This window comes from Prunus mume, linkage group LG2 (genome assembly GCF_029339155.1).
Source record: "Prunus mume cultivar Tortuosa linkage group LG2, ASM2933915v1, whole genome shotgun sequence".
NCBI lineage: Eukaryota > Viridiplantae > Streptophyta > Magnoliopsida > Rosales > Rosaceae > Prunus > Prunus mume.
Window position 1 is genome coordinate 13,686,310 of NC_142699.1, and position 16,045 is coordinate 13,702,354.

Genomic DNA, 16,045 nt, shown 5'->3' on the forward strand with positions numbered 1-16,045 from the left:
TTCTAGGGATTTCACGATCTTCTTGCTCTTTGTTATGCTATTACAGTTCCACCGTCCATGGTGGCGGATGAGATATCTGAGTTTGTGTTCGCTGTTGGTGGCGGCTCAAAGGAGGGGCTGGTTGCTGGAGAGAAGCGTGCTCGTACGCGGGAGATGTTGGATGTAGGTGGATTAGATTATGATGAGCTTCCTCCTTCTTTGCCCTCAATTTCAATGAGCTTCAAAGATAAAGTCTTTGGTGATTTTAGGATGGCTGAGGATAAGTTTGAGATCAACGATGACAATGTCGTAATCAAGCATGGGGCTATTCCATCCATTGAATTTTCTAAAAGGGTTAAGGATTGCTTGTACAGGCCTTGGAGGATTGCTGTGATTATCAAGCTAATGGGTCGCCATCGGTCGTATACTTTCTTGCATGATCGTTTTCTTCAACACTGGGAGTTGAAGGGTCCAATATTTCATTGTTCAATTTCTTCTTGAGGAAGATAAGAGGTATGCTCACCGGCGGTCCTTGGCAAATTACTAGGCAATATATTGTGACTCAAAATTGGAAACCTAGGTTTAATGCTAAAGAAGAGAGGGTTACTCACATGACAGTTTGGATTCAAATCAATGGGTTGGTATTTTCGTACTGATGTTATGACGAAAATTGGAAATCTCATCGGTACTACCGTTAAGGTGGATGCGCATACTATGGGTCAAGCTCGAGGTAAGTTTGCTAGGTGGTGTGTTGAGCTTGATTTATCCAAGCCTCTTATCCTTTTTATTGAAGTTGAGGGACGTACTTATGGGGTTGTTTAGGAGGGGATTCATTTAGTTTCCTTTGAATGTGGTTGTTTTGGGTATGGTAGAGATACATGCCATGTTATTGTGGAGACTAAGCAAAAGCAGTCTTCTAAGGAAGAAGTTTATGAGAATATGAAGATACTCCTCCTGTTTGGGCCTAAAAGAAATTCACGCGCCAGCCCATCTTCGCAAAGAAAAGCCCACAAAATAGAAAAGAACAGATGACTGGGCTTTGATTCCAAAAAGAAAAGCCCAATCCACATCAGAAGCCTACGTCTTTTTACGCAATGACAAAATTGTAAAAACGTCAAAATTAGATGGCAATAAAGCAGATCGATAAAAATTGAAAGAAGAATTGGATTAGGCCCAGCTTCTAAATGCTCACCATGGATCACAAAGCCCATAGTACAAAGTCAGCAGACTCTTGAAAAATCTATTCTCACGTGATTGTCTGACTTTGAAGAGTCAACAATATCAACTATCACAGATAAGCTAGCAGAGAGTTAATGAAGGCAGGTATAAAAGGAAGACGTCTTTGAATCTCTGCCACCGAAGATCAAAATCCTTTTATATAAATCTGCATCAGGGCATGCATCATTTCCAAGGGATAAGCATGCTGTATTTTCTAAAAAAGATAAGTAGGAAGCAAGGAGTTGTTCATCTGGAAGATCAAACTAACCATCACGGCAGATTAAACTCTTACAAAGAGCAGTTAAAAATTGAGTAAGGATTAGGTTTTCTTTCAAGAAAAGCAGGGAAGTGATTGCCTTAGAATTGATTGCTGATGGTTTATTTGCCAGAATAGATAACATCCCCATTTTCTTTGACATTTAAAGTGAATGATCTTGCTTTTAGAAAATCTGCCGCCTATTATTAAAAGATTAGAAGCCCCACTCCAGCATTTCCTATAAATATGAGAGAATGTGAACATATCAACGGACAGCCAAAAAAACCAATAAAAAATAAAAACTCAAAATGATCACTTGATTCCAAAAAACCTACAAAACACTGAAGCAACCAATAGCTCATTGAGCCGTAATAAACAAGTCAGCTACAATCGAATCTCTAAATCCATTCGAGTTTAGAGAAATAATCATTCAAAGCGAGACTTCTCTCATTACAAATTTGGTTCAGCATAAGTCAAATCAAGCAGAGTTCGGGTTTTACAAATATGAAAACCTCAACAAATTTATGAAGAGCCACGATCAAGCATAACAGTACTACTGATGCGATTCCGGTAATCATAAAATCCGTCACTTATGCCTCTTCCGGACTAAAGAGGTTTCAATTCCACTGTTCAAAAAGCCTTCCCGAAATAGATTAAAGCTCGGTAAACTCAAGCGTTGGTATTGATTCATAGCTGAAACTTGATTGAAGGTGTTGATAGTCGATCTAGCACATGCATACCCAATCCAGACCGGATAAAAGCATTTAACAGGTTGAAGTCGAAGCTCTTTTGTCTTTTTAGAGTTGGGCTTCCCTTTTGAGCTTTGTAAAAGGCGATTCTGCATAAAACAGTTCACTTTCTTATCATTTATTATGGCCAGAACTACCAGTTTTGTAATGTGAAAAATTGTGAAGTCCTCACCAGTCTGCAGGCAAGAAAAAAACTTACTTAGGAGATATTCCTCACCCAAATTCACAATTGCTTGTTTAGAAATCAGTAACTCGGGCGCAAATTATCTATTTTTAAGAAGTCTGCTAGAATTTTCATTGCTAGCGATGTGGCATCCACACAAAAATGGATATTGTTGTTGTTAATCATGCTAATTTTGTTGCTGAGATTCCAGCTAAGATGTATGGTCAATGGATGTTGATGAAACCTAAAAATTTCAAAAAGAAGGCTCCACATGAACAAGGGCAGTTGTTCTCTTCCACCAAGAAGGCTAATAAGGCTAGTGGTGTGAAGGTTACCGCTAGCCAATCTGACTCTAGATTTAATATTTTGAGGGATGGTGATGGTAGGGACGATGAGGATGCGAGTTTCACTTTTGGTCCTTTTGGTTTCAAGAAGGATTCTAAACCGGCTACTCAAGCTCATGAGCGTGCCTCCCTATGTATAAGTCTTCTGGGGAATAAGCTGGTGCAGTGCGTAATGTTTCTACTTGGGCTTAGAAATTGTTGTTAAGCCTGAATTTGGTGCTCGAAGGGTTGGGAAGAAAAGAGTCGGGAGTACTTTTAATAGCTTTAGAGCTCTAAATGTTGTGGGAATGCCAGTTCGTGGGGCTACTTGTGCAGGATGATGTTCTTGGGAAGTTTTCTTTCAATATGGATGAGCCTTTCTTTTTCGAGTCTTCTCTAGGGAAAGATAAGCTGCTTCATGGTCACAAACCCCTGACATTGTTCAAAGGGTGCTCAATGAAGCTTTCTTTTCTGGTGTTAGCGTAACTTCTGACCATATGGATCACCATGGTGATTTTGTTGATCAAGGTGATACAGAGTTTGGTATTGGTACGGCTATGGTCATTGAACAAGTTGCCTCCACTAGTGGTGAGGCTGAGTGTTGAGGCCCAAAAAATCCAAGGCTGGGCCCAAATATATTTTTGACCTAGTACAACACCAAGCAGATCCTTATTTAAGCAACATGTCACGCCACAAGTTTAAGTAGGCTCAAGCCACGCGAATGGTTAGGGCTTGTTGAGCGGATTGTGGTATGAATGGTTATGAGCATTCACGAGGCCCATTGCTTGGGAGCACCAAAACTCAAGCCCATTTCTTGAGCCCAAACATATGGGTAAGTTTGAGAGAGAATGAGTGGCCCAATAGTTTAGGAAAATATCCAATGACTTGCAAACACTTGGAAAAATCCCACATTAGCCAAAATATCCAGCACCTTGATCCAATAGGCTGGTTCCAGCAACTAGAGCAAACTCACAGGCTGCTGGAAACAAGATACCAATAGCCCGAGCCCAGAGCATCATGGAAAATATCCAGCATATCTGTCAAAACCATCAAAACCAAGCAAACCCATGTGTTGATCACCTTTTGACTAGCACCCATACCCATTCTTTCCTCTTCAAGCTTTCTGAGAAAACAAGAAGCCAAAGTGGGTGGCTCCTCACTCACATGGAGAAGTCCAGACTGCCTGAGGACCTTGAAACTCCAAAAAGCTTCATGCCTACGTGCTCAGGCTAGGGAAGTTTCACCAAATAAGATGAAATGGAAGAAAGTGAAGGAAATTGAGAGAGGGTGGCTTGATAAAATTAAAGTTTTCAGTGCCTATAAAAGGAGCCACTTTCTACCCAGCAAAGACAACTCACCTTGGTTTGGTTGCAAGCCTCCTAGCAACCATGAGAATTCATCGAAGGCAAGCATCCCCTCTGGAGCCTTTCAATTTCATGTTTTATTCCTCCATCTTCCTCATTTATTTCTTTCAAAACCCACATCCAGAGAGAGCAAGCATCATCTCTCATCTCGAGAACCCTTCGATTTCAAGCTTTGTTCTTTCATTACTTCCCATTTTCTCTTCTGTCAAATCACCTAGGAGCTTGATGAAGCTTTCGTCAAGCTGCTGAAAATATGCTAAAGCCACCTATGCTTTCATCTTCTTCCTCTCTTTCCATAAGCACACATCCAGAGAGTAATCATCATCTCTCATCCTTAAAACCCCTGCAATTTCGAGCCATATTTCTTCATTTCATCCTATCTCTTCTGGAAATCTCAGCTCTTTCTCCCTCTCATGCTAAACTCATGAATGCTCAGCTCCCATGCTACAAGCTTCTCGTGTTAAGCCAAGAATTTATCTGTAAGTGACTGTTGGTTTCATTGGTGAAGAAGACCAAAGTGTTTCCTAAGACTCAGCCTATCTTTTCGAAACACTCTTGGGGCCTGATCTGATCATTGAACTCAGAAACAAGGAAGCTTCACTGTTTCTCTTTTCTCTGCAACCTAAGCCCATTAAATCGTCAGGCTGCTAGAGTAAAAAGGCCCCTACATTGAGCAATTGCAGAATTAGGTTTATCCTAAGTTCTTCCTTATCCTTTTATATATATATATATATATATTTATATATATAATGATTATTGTCTCATGGAATGTTAAGGGTGCTGGCAAGGAAAGTTGTGATCATACTATTAAAGATTTAAAAAAGGCTTATGCTATTGATATTCTAGCTATTCTTGAGCCTAGAATTGGTGGTACTAGAGCTTTGCAAATTGCTAAGAGTTTGGGTTTTTCTAATTATTATATTGTTGATGCCACTGGTTTTTCTGGGGGTGTTGGTTGTTGTGGAATGACAACTCTATCTCTATTCAAATCATTGCTCATTCTAGTCAATCAATTACTGCTCTAGTGCAATTGGGGACTAATTGGCGATTGCTCACTGTGGTGTATGTGTGCCCAGGTATTCGTGAGTCTTTTTGGGCTTATTTCAATGGTCTTGCTCAGGCTTCTAAGCTGCCTTGGTTGATTTTGTGGGACTTTAATAACATTGTTTGTGCTGATGAAAAGTCTGGTGGCAACTTTGATTCCGGTGGATAGAATTTTATTGATTGGATTGATCGTAATCAGCTCATTGATTTAGGTTTCTCTGGAGCCAAGTTTACGTGGTGTAATAAAAGGAATGTGAAGGGTATCATTTGGAAAAGGCTTGATAGGGGTTTGAGTAATATTGCGTGGAGATTTTTGTTTCCTAAGGCGCATCTTTCTCACTTGCCTAAGGTGAATTTAGATCACTGTCCTATCATGGTTAGATTGTCTTCTGCTCATCTCCCTGATAAAGATTGTGCGCCTTTTCAGGTTTCAAGCCATGTGGACCCACCTGAGTTTTCTGAGTTTATTACTGATCTTTGGCAGATCTGATAATGGTAATGCGGTTCTTAAATATGCTGGGCTTGTGTCCCCTCTTGTTTCTTGGAATAGGCAGGTTTTTGGTTGTCTTTTTCGAAAGAAACAAAGACTATTGGCTAGACTTGCAGGCATTCAAAGGAAGTTATGTTTAAATTATAACTCTTATCTTAGTAAGCTTGAGAATGAGTTATCTACTGAGTATAATTTGGTCATTGAGTAGGAAGAGTTGTTCAGGTTACAGAAGCTTAGAAATACTTGGTTGAAGAAAGGGGATAGAAACACCCGTTTTTTTCACTTGTCTACTGCCATAAGGAGTAGGATGAATAAACTTGAAGGTCTGAAAAATAAAGCTGGAATTTGGATCACTAATAAGATTGGAATGAAACTGACTATTGTCAATTATTTCCAAGGGTTGTTTGGTGAATCTGTTTTGGTTGATGACTATAGGTTGCTCCCTCATCTTTTTCCAAGGTTGGCTGATACTGATTTAGAAGGTTTAAGTTGTGAGGTTACTGATGATGAAGTTAAAAATAGTCTGTTTGAATTTTTAAATAACTAAAAAAAAATTGAAAAATTGAAAAAGAAATGTTTTATAATTCTAATAATTTTAAAAGAAAAAAAAATTGTTTTAAATGTCTCGAAAGAAACAAAAAAATGGATCATTATAAACAAAAGAAATAATAAAAGAACTCTCATGGGGGATTAACAATTCTAGGACTTGATGGATTTCCTGCCCTCTTTTATCAGAAATGTTGAGGGATGTGCTCTACTGATATTATTGCTTTGGTGAAGGATTATTTTTTTAACTACTTCTCTTCCTGAGAATATTAATGAGACATTGATTGCTTTGGTGCCTAAAGTTGAGAAACCTGTTTCCATGACTCAGCTTCGCCCCATTAGTCTTTGCAACACCCTCTATAAAGTGATTTCTAAGATTTTTGTTGCTCGGCTTCGGCCCTGTATGGCTAGTTTGGTCAGTCCTAATCAAGTGAGCTTTGTCCTAGGGAGACAAATTGTTGATAATATTGTTGTGGCTTAAGAAATGCTACATAAGTTTAAAATTTATAGGCTTTTTATCACAAATGGTCCTTCACGTTTTCGAAATTATCACGAATGGTCCTTGAGGTTTTTTTGTGACACTAATAGTCCTTAACGTTTGGACTTTTTATCACAAATGGTCCCTACCGTAAAAAATTCTGTTAAGTGTCTGAGGTGGAAGAAAAGTGGAACCCACATGTCCAATTACATCGTGACATGTGGATTAAATAAATAAAGAATTTTTTTTAATGAAAAATCATTAAAAAATCATTTAGCCTCTCTCTCTCTCTCTCTCTCTCTCTCTCTCTCTCGTCTCTCTATCTCTCTTTTCCTCTGCCCTCTCTCCTTCCTGTGCTTTCCCTCTCCCTCTGTTCTATTTCAGCCAAGACTAATTGAGCCTCTCTGTTGTTTCGTTTTCTTAAGAAATCTATTTCAGCCAAGGCAAACCAAATAGCTGGGAATGCCTTAATTTCCCCAAGCCCAATACTTCAAGATCTTAATTTTATAATTCCATCAATATTTAATCAACCAAATACAAAATGAAGCATCAAATATCAGTCTCACCGAGCAGTAATCTTCACTTTTGCCAAATATCCGTATAAAATGTGCGATGATGGGCTGACCGAGCGAGTAATCTTCACTTTTGTCAAATATCAAAGTTAAAATAAAAAGAAGCCGGTTTTTTTTATTTTTAAAATTTTCCCCTACAGACCAACCAATGGGTACTCAAAGTGAAGAATATTGAAGATCAAAGGAAGATATCACCAAGCAGATTATCTTCACTTCATCAAATACTTCAAGCTAAAGTGAAATCTCAGATCGGTGAGCAACTCACGATAGCTAACGAGCATCAGATTGCAGGTCGATAAGAGCGCTGCTGCTGGGGAGAAGAGCGCTGCTCTTTGGGGACTTTCATCGAGCAATTTGCAGAGGTCAAATTTCTCCCTCTAATGGCGGATCCCGGAGTTGCGGGTCACTTGACCACCCTTGCTCCTCTGTGGATCCGTCAGCAGGCTAGCCAGCTATATCTTATATTTTTCTTGCAGGTGGCAGAGGAAAAACAGAGGGAGAAGAGATGGAGAGCAAAGGGTGGAGAGCAAGGGCGAGGGGGTAGAGAGACGGAGTAAGGAAGGGGATGAAAAGTTGCAGAAAAAAAATATGGAATTTTCATTAAAAATGTATTTAATTATTTTTTTAATCCACATGTCACAATGTGATTGGACATGTGAGCTCCACTTACCTTCCACATCACACTTAACGGAATTTATAACGGCAGGGACCATTTGTGATAAAAAATCCAAACGTTAAGGACTATTAGTGTCACAAAAAAAGGTCAAGGACCATTCGTGATAATTTCGTAAACGTTAAGGACCATTTGTGATAAAAAGCCAAATTTATAAAGGAGGGAAGGGTTTTATTGCTTGAAAAACTGATTTATCCAAAGCTTATGATCGGTTAAGTTGGGATTTCATTAGAGAAGTGCTTTGGGAGGTTGGGATTCGTGGTAGAATTCTTGAGCTTTTAATGCAGTGTATTAACTCTGTGCGATATAAGGCGATTCTCTCTCAATGGTGAATTAATTGATACTTTCTCTCCTAAGTGTGGCATTCGGTAAGGGGACCTTTTTTCCCCCTATCTCTTTGTTTTGTGTATGGAGAAGCTTTGCATATTATTCAGCAATCTGTTCGGATAAGGCTTGGAAGTAGGAGCAGGATATGCCAAAGAGGCCTTTTATCTCTTTTTTTTTTCTTTTTTTTGTGATGATTTGATTCTCTTTGGAAAAGCTTTAGTCAATCAGGCTATTATTATGAAGAAATGTTTAGATGGTTTTTGTAGTGTCTCTAGTCAGAAGGTGAGTTTTGAGAAATCTATGATCTGTGTTTCTCCAAATACTTCTTCTGAGTTAGCTTATTCTACTGCAACTATATGTGGTGTTCCCCTCCCACTACTTGTCTTGGTAAATATCTTGGTGTTCCTCTTATTCATACACGAGTCACTAAAGTTACTTATCAAGAGATTATTGATAAAGTCCAAAGGAGGTTATCTTCTTAGAAAACCATACTATTTCTATGGCTGGTCATTTGACCCTTTTGCAATTTGTCACTTATGCTATCCCTATTTATTCCATGCAAGCTGCTAAATTGCATGTTTCTGTCCGTAAGAAACTTGATCAGTTAAATAGAAATTTTTCATGGGGGCATACTATTGATCAAGCGAAGATTCACTTGGTTAATTGGGACACTATTTGTAAGCCTAAATTTGATGGTGGTTGGGGAATTAAGAATTCTGCTTGGATGAATCAAGCTCTTCTTGCTAAAACTGGTTGGCGTTTACTGCAACGTGAGCAAGGTCTTTGGGCACAAGTGTTTAATGCAAAGTATCTAAGGCATTGTGATATCCTTGCTGCTAAAGATCTACGCTCCAGAGTAACTCTAATGTTTGGAGGGGTATTTATATATGGTGCTCAAGTTCTTTCTACATGTATTAAATGGCGTGTGGGTCTGGGGATGATATCTTGTTCTGGACTGATAGATGGCTTAGTTGTGTTCCTTGCAACAATTTGTTCTAATTGATTTATCTAAGGACATGCTTCAATTAAATGTTAGTGACTTTTTGGAGGATGGCATTTGGGATTTCAACTGCTTAGTGGAATGCCTGCCTATGAATATTGTCAACTTGATTCTTAGTACTCATGCTGGGTACAATGGCAGTGGGGAGGATAAATGCATCTGGTAGCCCACCTCTAATGGCCAATTTTCTGTAAAAACTTCCTATAATACCTTTTATATGGATGAGGGTAGTGCTAATTGGAAATGGGATTTTATTTGGAAGCTTCATGTTCCGCTGAAGCTTAAGACCTTCCTCTAGGTTATGTGTCATAAGAAGTTACTTGCGAACGCTCAAAGATTGACGAGAAAGCTCACTAATGCTGCTGTTTGTCCTAGATGTGATTGTCCTTTGGAATCTTCTGCTTATCTCTATAAGGATTGTACTGCCATTCTTGCTATTTGGAATAGACTTGGGTTTGGGAGAGTGGAATCTGGTCAGTTGATGGATGATTATGATGATTGGCTTTTGCATAACTTGAAATTGAAGAGGTTTGTTACCTATGGCCTGCCCTGGTATTTGGTTTTTGCTATTTTTCTCTGGTTTATATGGAAATGGAGATGTAAAGTGGTTTTTTTATCAGAATTTTCTTTTGCCTGCTGAGCCTCATCTGTTGATTTATCAGTGTGTTTTGGAGTGGTTTTCAGCTTGTAATCTAATGGATATTCTCCCTTAGCGTAGTGTTGTTCATCTCCATTGGATGGCCCCTCATCCTGGTGTTTGTAAAATCAACACTGATGGTAGCAGAATTAATTCCCCTGGTCATATTGGGGCTGGGGGTTTGTTAAGAGACTCTTGTGGGAGTTGGATCAAGGGCTTCTCTGTGAATCTAAGCTACGGTTCCATCATTAAGGCTGAGTTATGGGGGCTTAATATGGCTTGGGATGCTGGTTTTCACATGGTGGAGATTAAGTGTGATGCTACTTCTGCTGTGGCTTTGTTAAAAAGTCCTATTATGTCAACACACCCTCTCTTTAGTATTATCAATTGTTGCAAAATGAAGATTCATGAGGATTGGAGCTGCTCTGTAAAGCATATTTTCCGTGAACAAAACCGTGCTACGGATGCTCTTGCTGCGAAGAGTTATGATTTTGGTCCTGGCCTTTTTGGAGGCTCCAGCTTTTCTTAGTGCTATGTTAGTTGCTGATGTTCGAGGTGTTGCTAGACCTCGTCTAGTTTCTGTTTAATTTTTTTTTTTATTTGGGGCTTTAGCCTCCCTCTGTACCAAAAAATAAAAGAAAAAAGAACAAACAAAATAAAAACTAAACAATGGGTGAATACACCCACTTGTCCCATTATTTCACCAATTTTATATTGCCACCTTGCCACTCATTATTGTTTCTAAAATTCCATAATTTCTCAATCCTATTTGAAGTGGCTCATTTAGTAGAACAAGGATTAATTTTACTTCCCTTCTAGCCACTCTAGGTTGGAGGTAGGTCCGGGAGGGAAGTTCTATACACCTTGATAAGCACTTTTTTCATCCCTCACCCTCACACCCTCACACCATCACCCCCAACCCCAAAAAAACAAAAATCCTCCCATTAGAGCATTTTCACCGTTCCCCCTAGGATGGTCAGAAGGCCCCCTAGGCCCTCAATCTCGTTTTTAGTGCCCAAATATTGCCAAGGTAAGAGCTAGATAAGCCCAAAGGCAAGACTTGCTTGGGCTGCTGCCTGGGTAAGCTGACCTAATGCTAATGTCATTGTGACGAGAAACCAATTTAAATAACAAAAAAATAATTTTTTTAAAAACCATAATTTTCAATTTTTTTTATTATATATTTATAAATACCTAGCCATATTCTTCACTTTCCACACCAAAACACTATACAAATTCTTCTCCTCATATCTCATGTGAATAGTGGTTGCCTTTAGATTGCCATGCAATGGGTCGAAATCCAACAAAAAAATTGTTAGGGCAGACACCATTATGTAAAACCATTGCCTCCATTTTCCTTTTGCCATGATAAATAGGTGGAAATGGTCTAAACACTAACTTCATTTTATTTACAATCCAAGAGGAGCTAGCTTGAATATCATTATTTATAAATAAGGTTCTAATGAATAGCTAGACTTCCTTTATAACAAATCATGAACTTCATAAATGTATCCACGAAAAAATTGGTGAAATTATTATAATAAAAAACTCAACGAACAACAAATGGATGGTGAAATTATTATAATAAAAAATCCAACAAATGAAAAATGGATTATGGTTTCGGGAGGTGAAATAACTGTATTTTAACTGAAAATTGTTTTTATTTTGTTTTCTATATAATTTTTTATTAGATTGAAACTTTGTCTCTTAATAAGGGTTTACATTTGTTCGAAAATCAAAGAATTTTTATCAATCCAATCCAATTTTTTATTGGATTTGAGATTTTATAATTCGATACATTGGATTGGATTGGATGATCGATTTTTTTGAAAATATGATAATCACAAAGATAATCATATAGAATTCAATCCGATAGAAAATACCATTAAATATGTTCTAAATAGACATAAATAAATTTTAGAAAACAACACTACAACATAAAATTCAACATTTAAAGTTCAAGTTACATCAATTCCTTAAAAAAAGAAACACTAAAGTCAACACAAAAATTTAAAAATCTAGCCTTCCGTTTGAATGAGGGAAAATAACTCGAAATTTAGCTAAATGTTGGGAATTTAAGAGGAGAAATTGACAATTTCCTTGTTTGGCAACTTAAGCGTGGAATTTATTAAATGACGCGCGGAAAAAATCGTGGAAATTGAAACATCAAACTCCCGAGTTTAATTTCCACCAAAATAGGCGTCATTTCACAATTTCCATAGTGCGGAAATTCATATTTTCCAGTATGCCAAAACTTACATTAAAAAAACAGCGCCAAACTTTTCATTTCTTTTTTAAACGCCAAAATTCATTTCACAATTATTGTTTATACAATGATCTTTTTTATGGTTATGCTAGCACAATGGTGTTATGATAATTTTCGTGTTAAAGAGCATTCACATGATTGGGATGAAGAAATGCGATCTTATTTGAACCGTATGTACAATGGAAAAGAAGTTGATTGTATTGATCAATTCCGAATTAGCAAAAGTGCATTAAAAAAAGTTATGTAGAATTTTAGAAGAAAATGGTGGGTTGGTTCGAATAAGAAATATTTCAATTGAAGAATCTGCAGCAATATTTTTGAAAATAATTGCTCACAACTTGAAATACAGAGTCATTGGTTTTGACTATTACCGTTCAATCGAAACAATTAATAGGCAATTTATCAGAGTCTTATATGCAATGGTGAGAATTTGTGAAGAATACGTAAAATTCTAGCCAAGTACTGTTGGGAGTTCCGAAAGAAGCAAATGGCAGTGGTTTGAAGTACTTATATAACTAGAAGAAAAAAATATATTTTTATTTTATTTTTCAACTAGTTATCTTAAGTTTCATACTTATATTGTTTTATATTTCATGTTTAGAATTGTATTGGGGCACTTGATGGAACTCACATTCCGGTAATAGTGTCAGCAGAAGAAAGACCAAGATATCAAAATATTTAATTTCTGTCATTTACAATTTACATGAGCTATCCAAACATTGAAATTTTCAATTTCTGTCATTTAAAAAAATTCGACATACATAAATCCAAACATTGAAATCTTCAATTGCCAAAACTTGAAATGACGGAAATCTAAATTCCGTCATTTTAGAATTCTATGTAATTTGCAATTCATTCATCTAAACAAAAGGTATAAGTTTTATGGTATATTAATATATTCTTTCAAAAGATTATCAACAAAGTTGTGTTAGTGTATTGGTGTAAGTGAAAGGTGAAAGGTGGTTTAGGTTTGAACACTAGGAAAGGTAAATATTTGCACCTCTTTTTAAAAAGTTGAATCAATTAAATTTGAATTGGAATTCAAACTCTAAGGGCATGTTTACGTATCAGTAATGGGTATGGGAAGGAATCAGAGAATTTAGGAATCGGAGAACTACTGAATCGGTATGAGAAGAATCATTCCCATTACGCTGTTTACTAAACATACGGAATTAGTTAAGGAATGGGGTTGATTCCCATTGTTATTGTTTACTAATTTTCATGAATCAAAATCCAAATTAATTTGATTACTAAAATGCCCTACACATTTTCACTACAACACATATATAATTCTCAATAATGCGGTGTAAACATGATTTGCACAAGTTAAGTAAGGGGAAGCAGCAGCAGAGCCTCGGTGAAGACCAGGCCAAGCTTTAAGGATTCGAGACATTGGAGAGGAGATGAACGTAAAGAAGAAGGAAAAGAACGACAGCATATGTAGTATAAATAAAGAGTGCCTAAGTCAAAGTGATGGATATATTTCTACATGTGAGTTTGTGTCATTGTGTTGCTGTCTGTGAGTGTCAAGTGTCATCCATGTTCGTTTTTAATTTAATCAATGGATCGTAATTTTGCTAATTTGTGTTTTGGGTTTTTGATGCTTTGCCTAGCTTCCTGTTTTGAATTGCATTTGCATGTGTTGCTTTTCTGTTTTCTGTTTTCAGTTCTCTCATTTATCTCAGTTCTCTATTCACAATAAATATGCAAAGAACAGACCAAACTATTGGAAAGGGGGTTTTGAATTTATCAGTAAGAGGGAACCTAGTAAGGGGGTTTTGAAGTTATACTACCAAAAGAAGAGATATATAATGAACCTAGTAAGTCATTTGCCCATTACTCATCAATAACAATCACTGTAAGCCATGCTCCATAAGATTAAATACATAATCTTTTTTTTCTTCATCGGTCATGGTAAAGAAGACCCTCAGCAAATCGTGCTCTTTGGCTAAAATATTGGTAATACGAAATACTTGCAAAGGAGATAGGAATTCTATTTTCCTCAATTCACCACCAAGTTTAGCTTGCATATCAGCAAGATCCTTCTCTGTTGAAAGAACATTAACCAAGCCTGCAAGCTGAGGTGCCATTCCTGCTACAGCCTCAGCCATAAGTCCAAATTTGTTAGACATTTCATTCAAAGCATTTACCTTCCTACGAGGATTACTTGGACCACTTGCTACATCTTGTGCGGGTCTCTTCTGTTGGGCACGTGGTTGGGCACTTGAGGGTTGGGGATTTGGTTGTGTAAAAGTTGTCTCATCATCTTCTAAATCCTCAACATCATCAAATTGAGATCCCTCATATTCTGAACCCCCATATTGTGACCCACCATCAGGATGTGAAAACATCTCCTCAATAAAATCATCACCCACACTTCTATTCTGATGAACACTTGCATCATCTTGCCTAACGTCTTCTTCATCATCATCAGCATTTCCAACATTTGTTCCAATAGCACGATCTTTTCCAAATATCTCTCCAAGTGTATAGTAATGTGGAAACGACTTGCCATACAAACCACTTGCATCTTTTTTGTTCTACAATTACAATATATATATATATCTGCATTAGTATTCTTTAATAAATATTAAAGACATAGCATAACATATGTATTTCATTTGATATGCACATAATAGGATATGCTTAGATTTACCTTCGCTCATGCATCAAATACACTTTTCTCACATACCAACATCATTTCCTCTTCATTCCACCCAAAACCACTTTGAGATAATGCATCAGCTAAAGCACCATATTTTCCCTTCAAAGTCTTCACCCCTGATTCAATATGGGGTGATGCCTTCAACCCAGAATTCGGAAGTTTGACTTCTAGCATAGTTTCTAATTTATTCAAGTATCCATTTTTAAAGCCCGAGTCACCTCGCCAATTAGTATTCTGATGGAGTTCCATCAAGCATTCCATCAATATGTTATCCTCCTTAGTTGTCCAATAGCGCTTATTTTGTCCCCTTCCTCCCCTTACTTTTCCACTTGAAGTAGCAGTAGAACTCATGACAATAAATGATCTACTACAAAAAATAAACAAAAAAAAGATACAAGTGATGAAAAACAATGAATCTGCTATACAAGTGATGAAAAACATTCCGGCTCTAAAAAATGAATGAATAAATGAATAAAAAGGTTTTTAAAAACATGTACTCACATTAGTTGTTCATGTTTCGGGTCGATCGTAGTTCTCCTTTAGTGACCAAAATTTGACAAAGCTTATGAAAAGATTGTCTATCCATCCTTAGTTGGTCAACACATGTAGTATCACTCTCATAAACTAGTCCATGTAGGTATTCTAGTTGTTTGTAAACTCTTATCACCGAAGGAAGACTTGGTCAACGACTTTTTCGATAAGCTAAGCATGCATAGACATAACCCGCAGCACATACAACAAATATTATTCGAAGGTAGACAATCAAAGCATTTATAGTAACACGTAGTTTCCTCTTTGTGGACAAACTTAATCGAGCCATTTGTCTACATGACATTAAAATATATATATATATATTTATTCAAGATATCAAAACCTCAATATCTAAGAAAGCTGAATTTTAAGAATCTTACCTAATTTGGGATATGATATTGCTTTGCAAACGTTGCTTTCGTGCTCGACAAGATATACTCACGATCACTTTTATTGACACCTGCAAAGAAGTAAAATTGTAAAGCCTACATATTACAACAAAAGTTTGTTGTTTTTTTTTTTTGGTTGCTGTAGACATGCAAAAATATATCTATGATATGAAAAACAGTTTAACATATGTGAAAAGATTCTGATCAACACAATACATCGAAACCTGTAAAAGGATATTGGGAAAAACCAAAAACTAAAACAAAAAGAAACAATTGATCTTTGGCATGAAGGCTTTTTCTCTTTTCCTTTTCTGATCAACACAATGCGAATATTGGTTACCTAAGCCTAATCCTTGTTCTGTATGACAACAATAG

General features: G+C 37.0%; 1 pseudogene across 1 annotated transcript; it reads right to left on the reverse strand.

Annotated features, from left to right (window-relative positions):
• Window positions 1-13,674: 13,674 nt before the first annotated feature.
• On the reverse strand, window positions 13,675-15,905 carry LOC148919681 (uncharacterized; annotated as a pseudogene). The gene is made up of 3 exons (XR_016124326.1): window positions 15,252-15,905; window positions 14,742-15,117; window positions 13,675-14,625 (listed from the first exon to the last, which is right to left on the reverse strand). The product of XR_016124326.1 is annotated as an uncharacterized LOC148919681 (transcript).
• Between the last annotated feature and the right edge of the window lie 140 nt (window positions 15,906-16,045).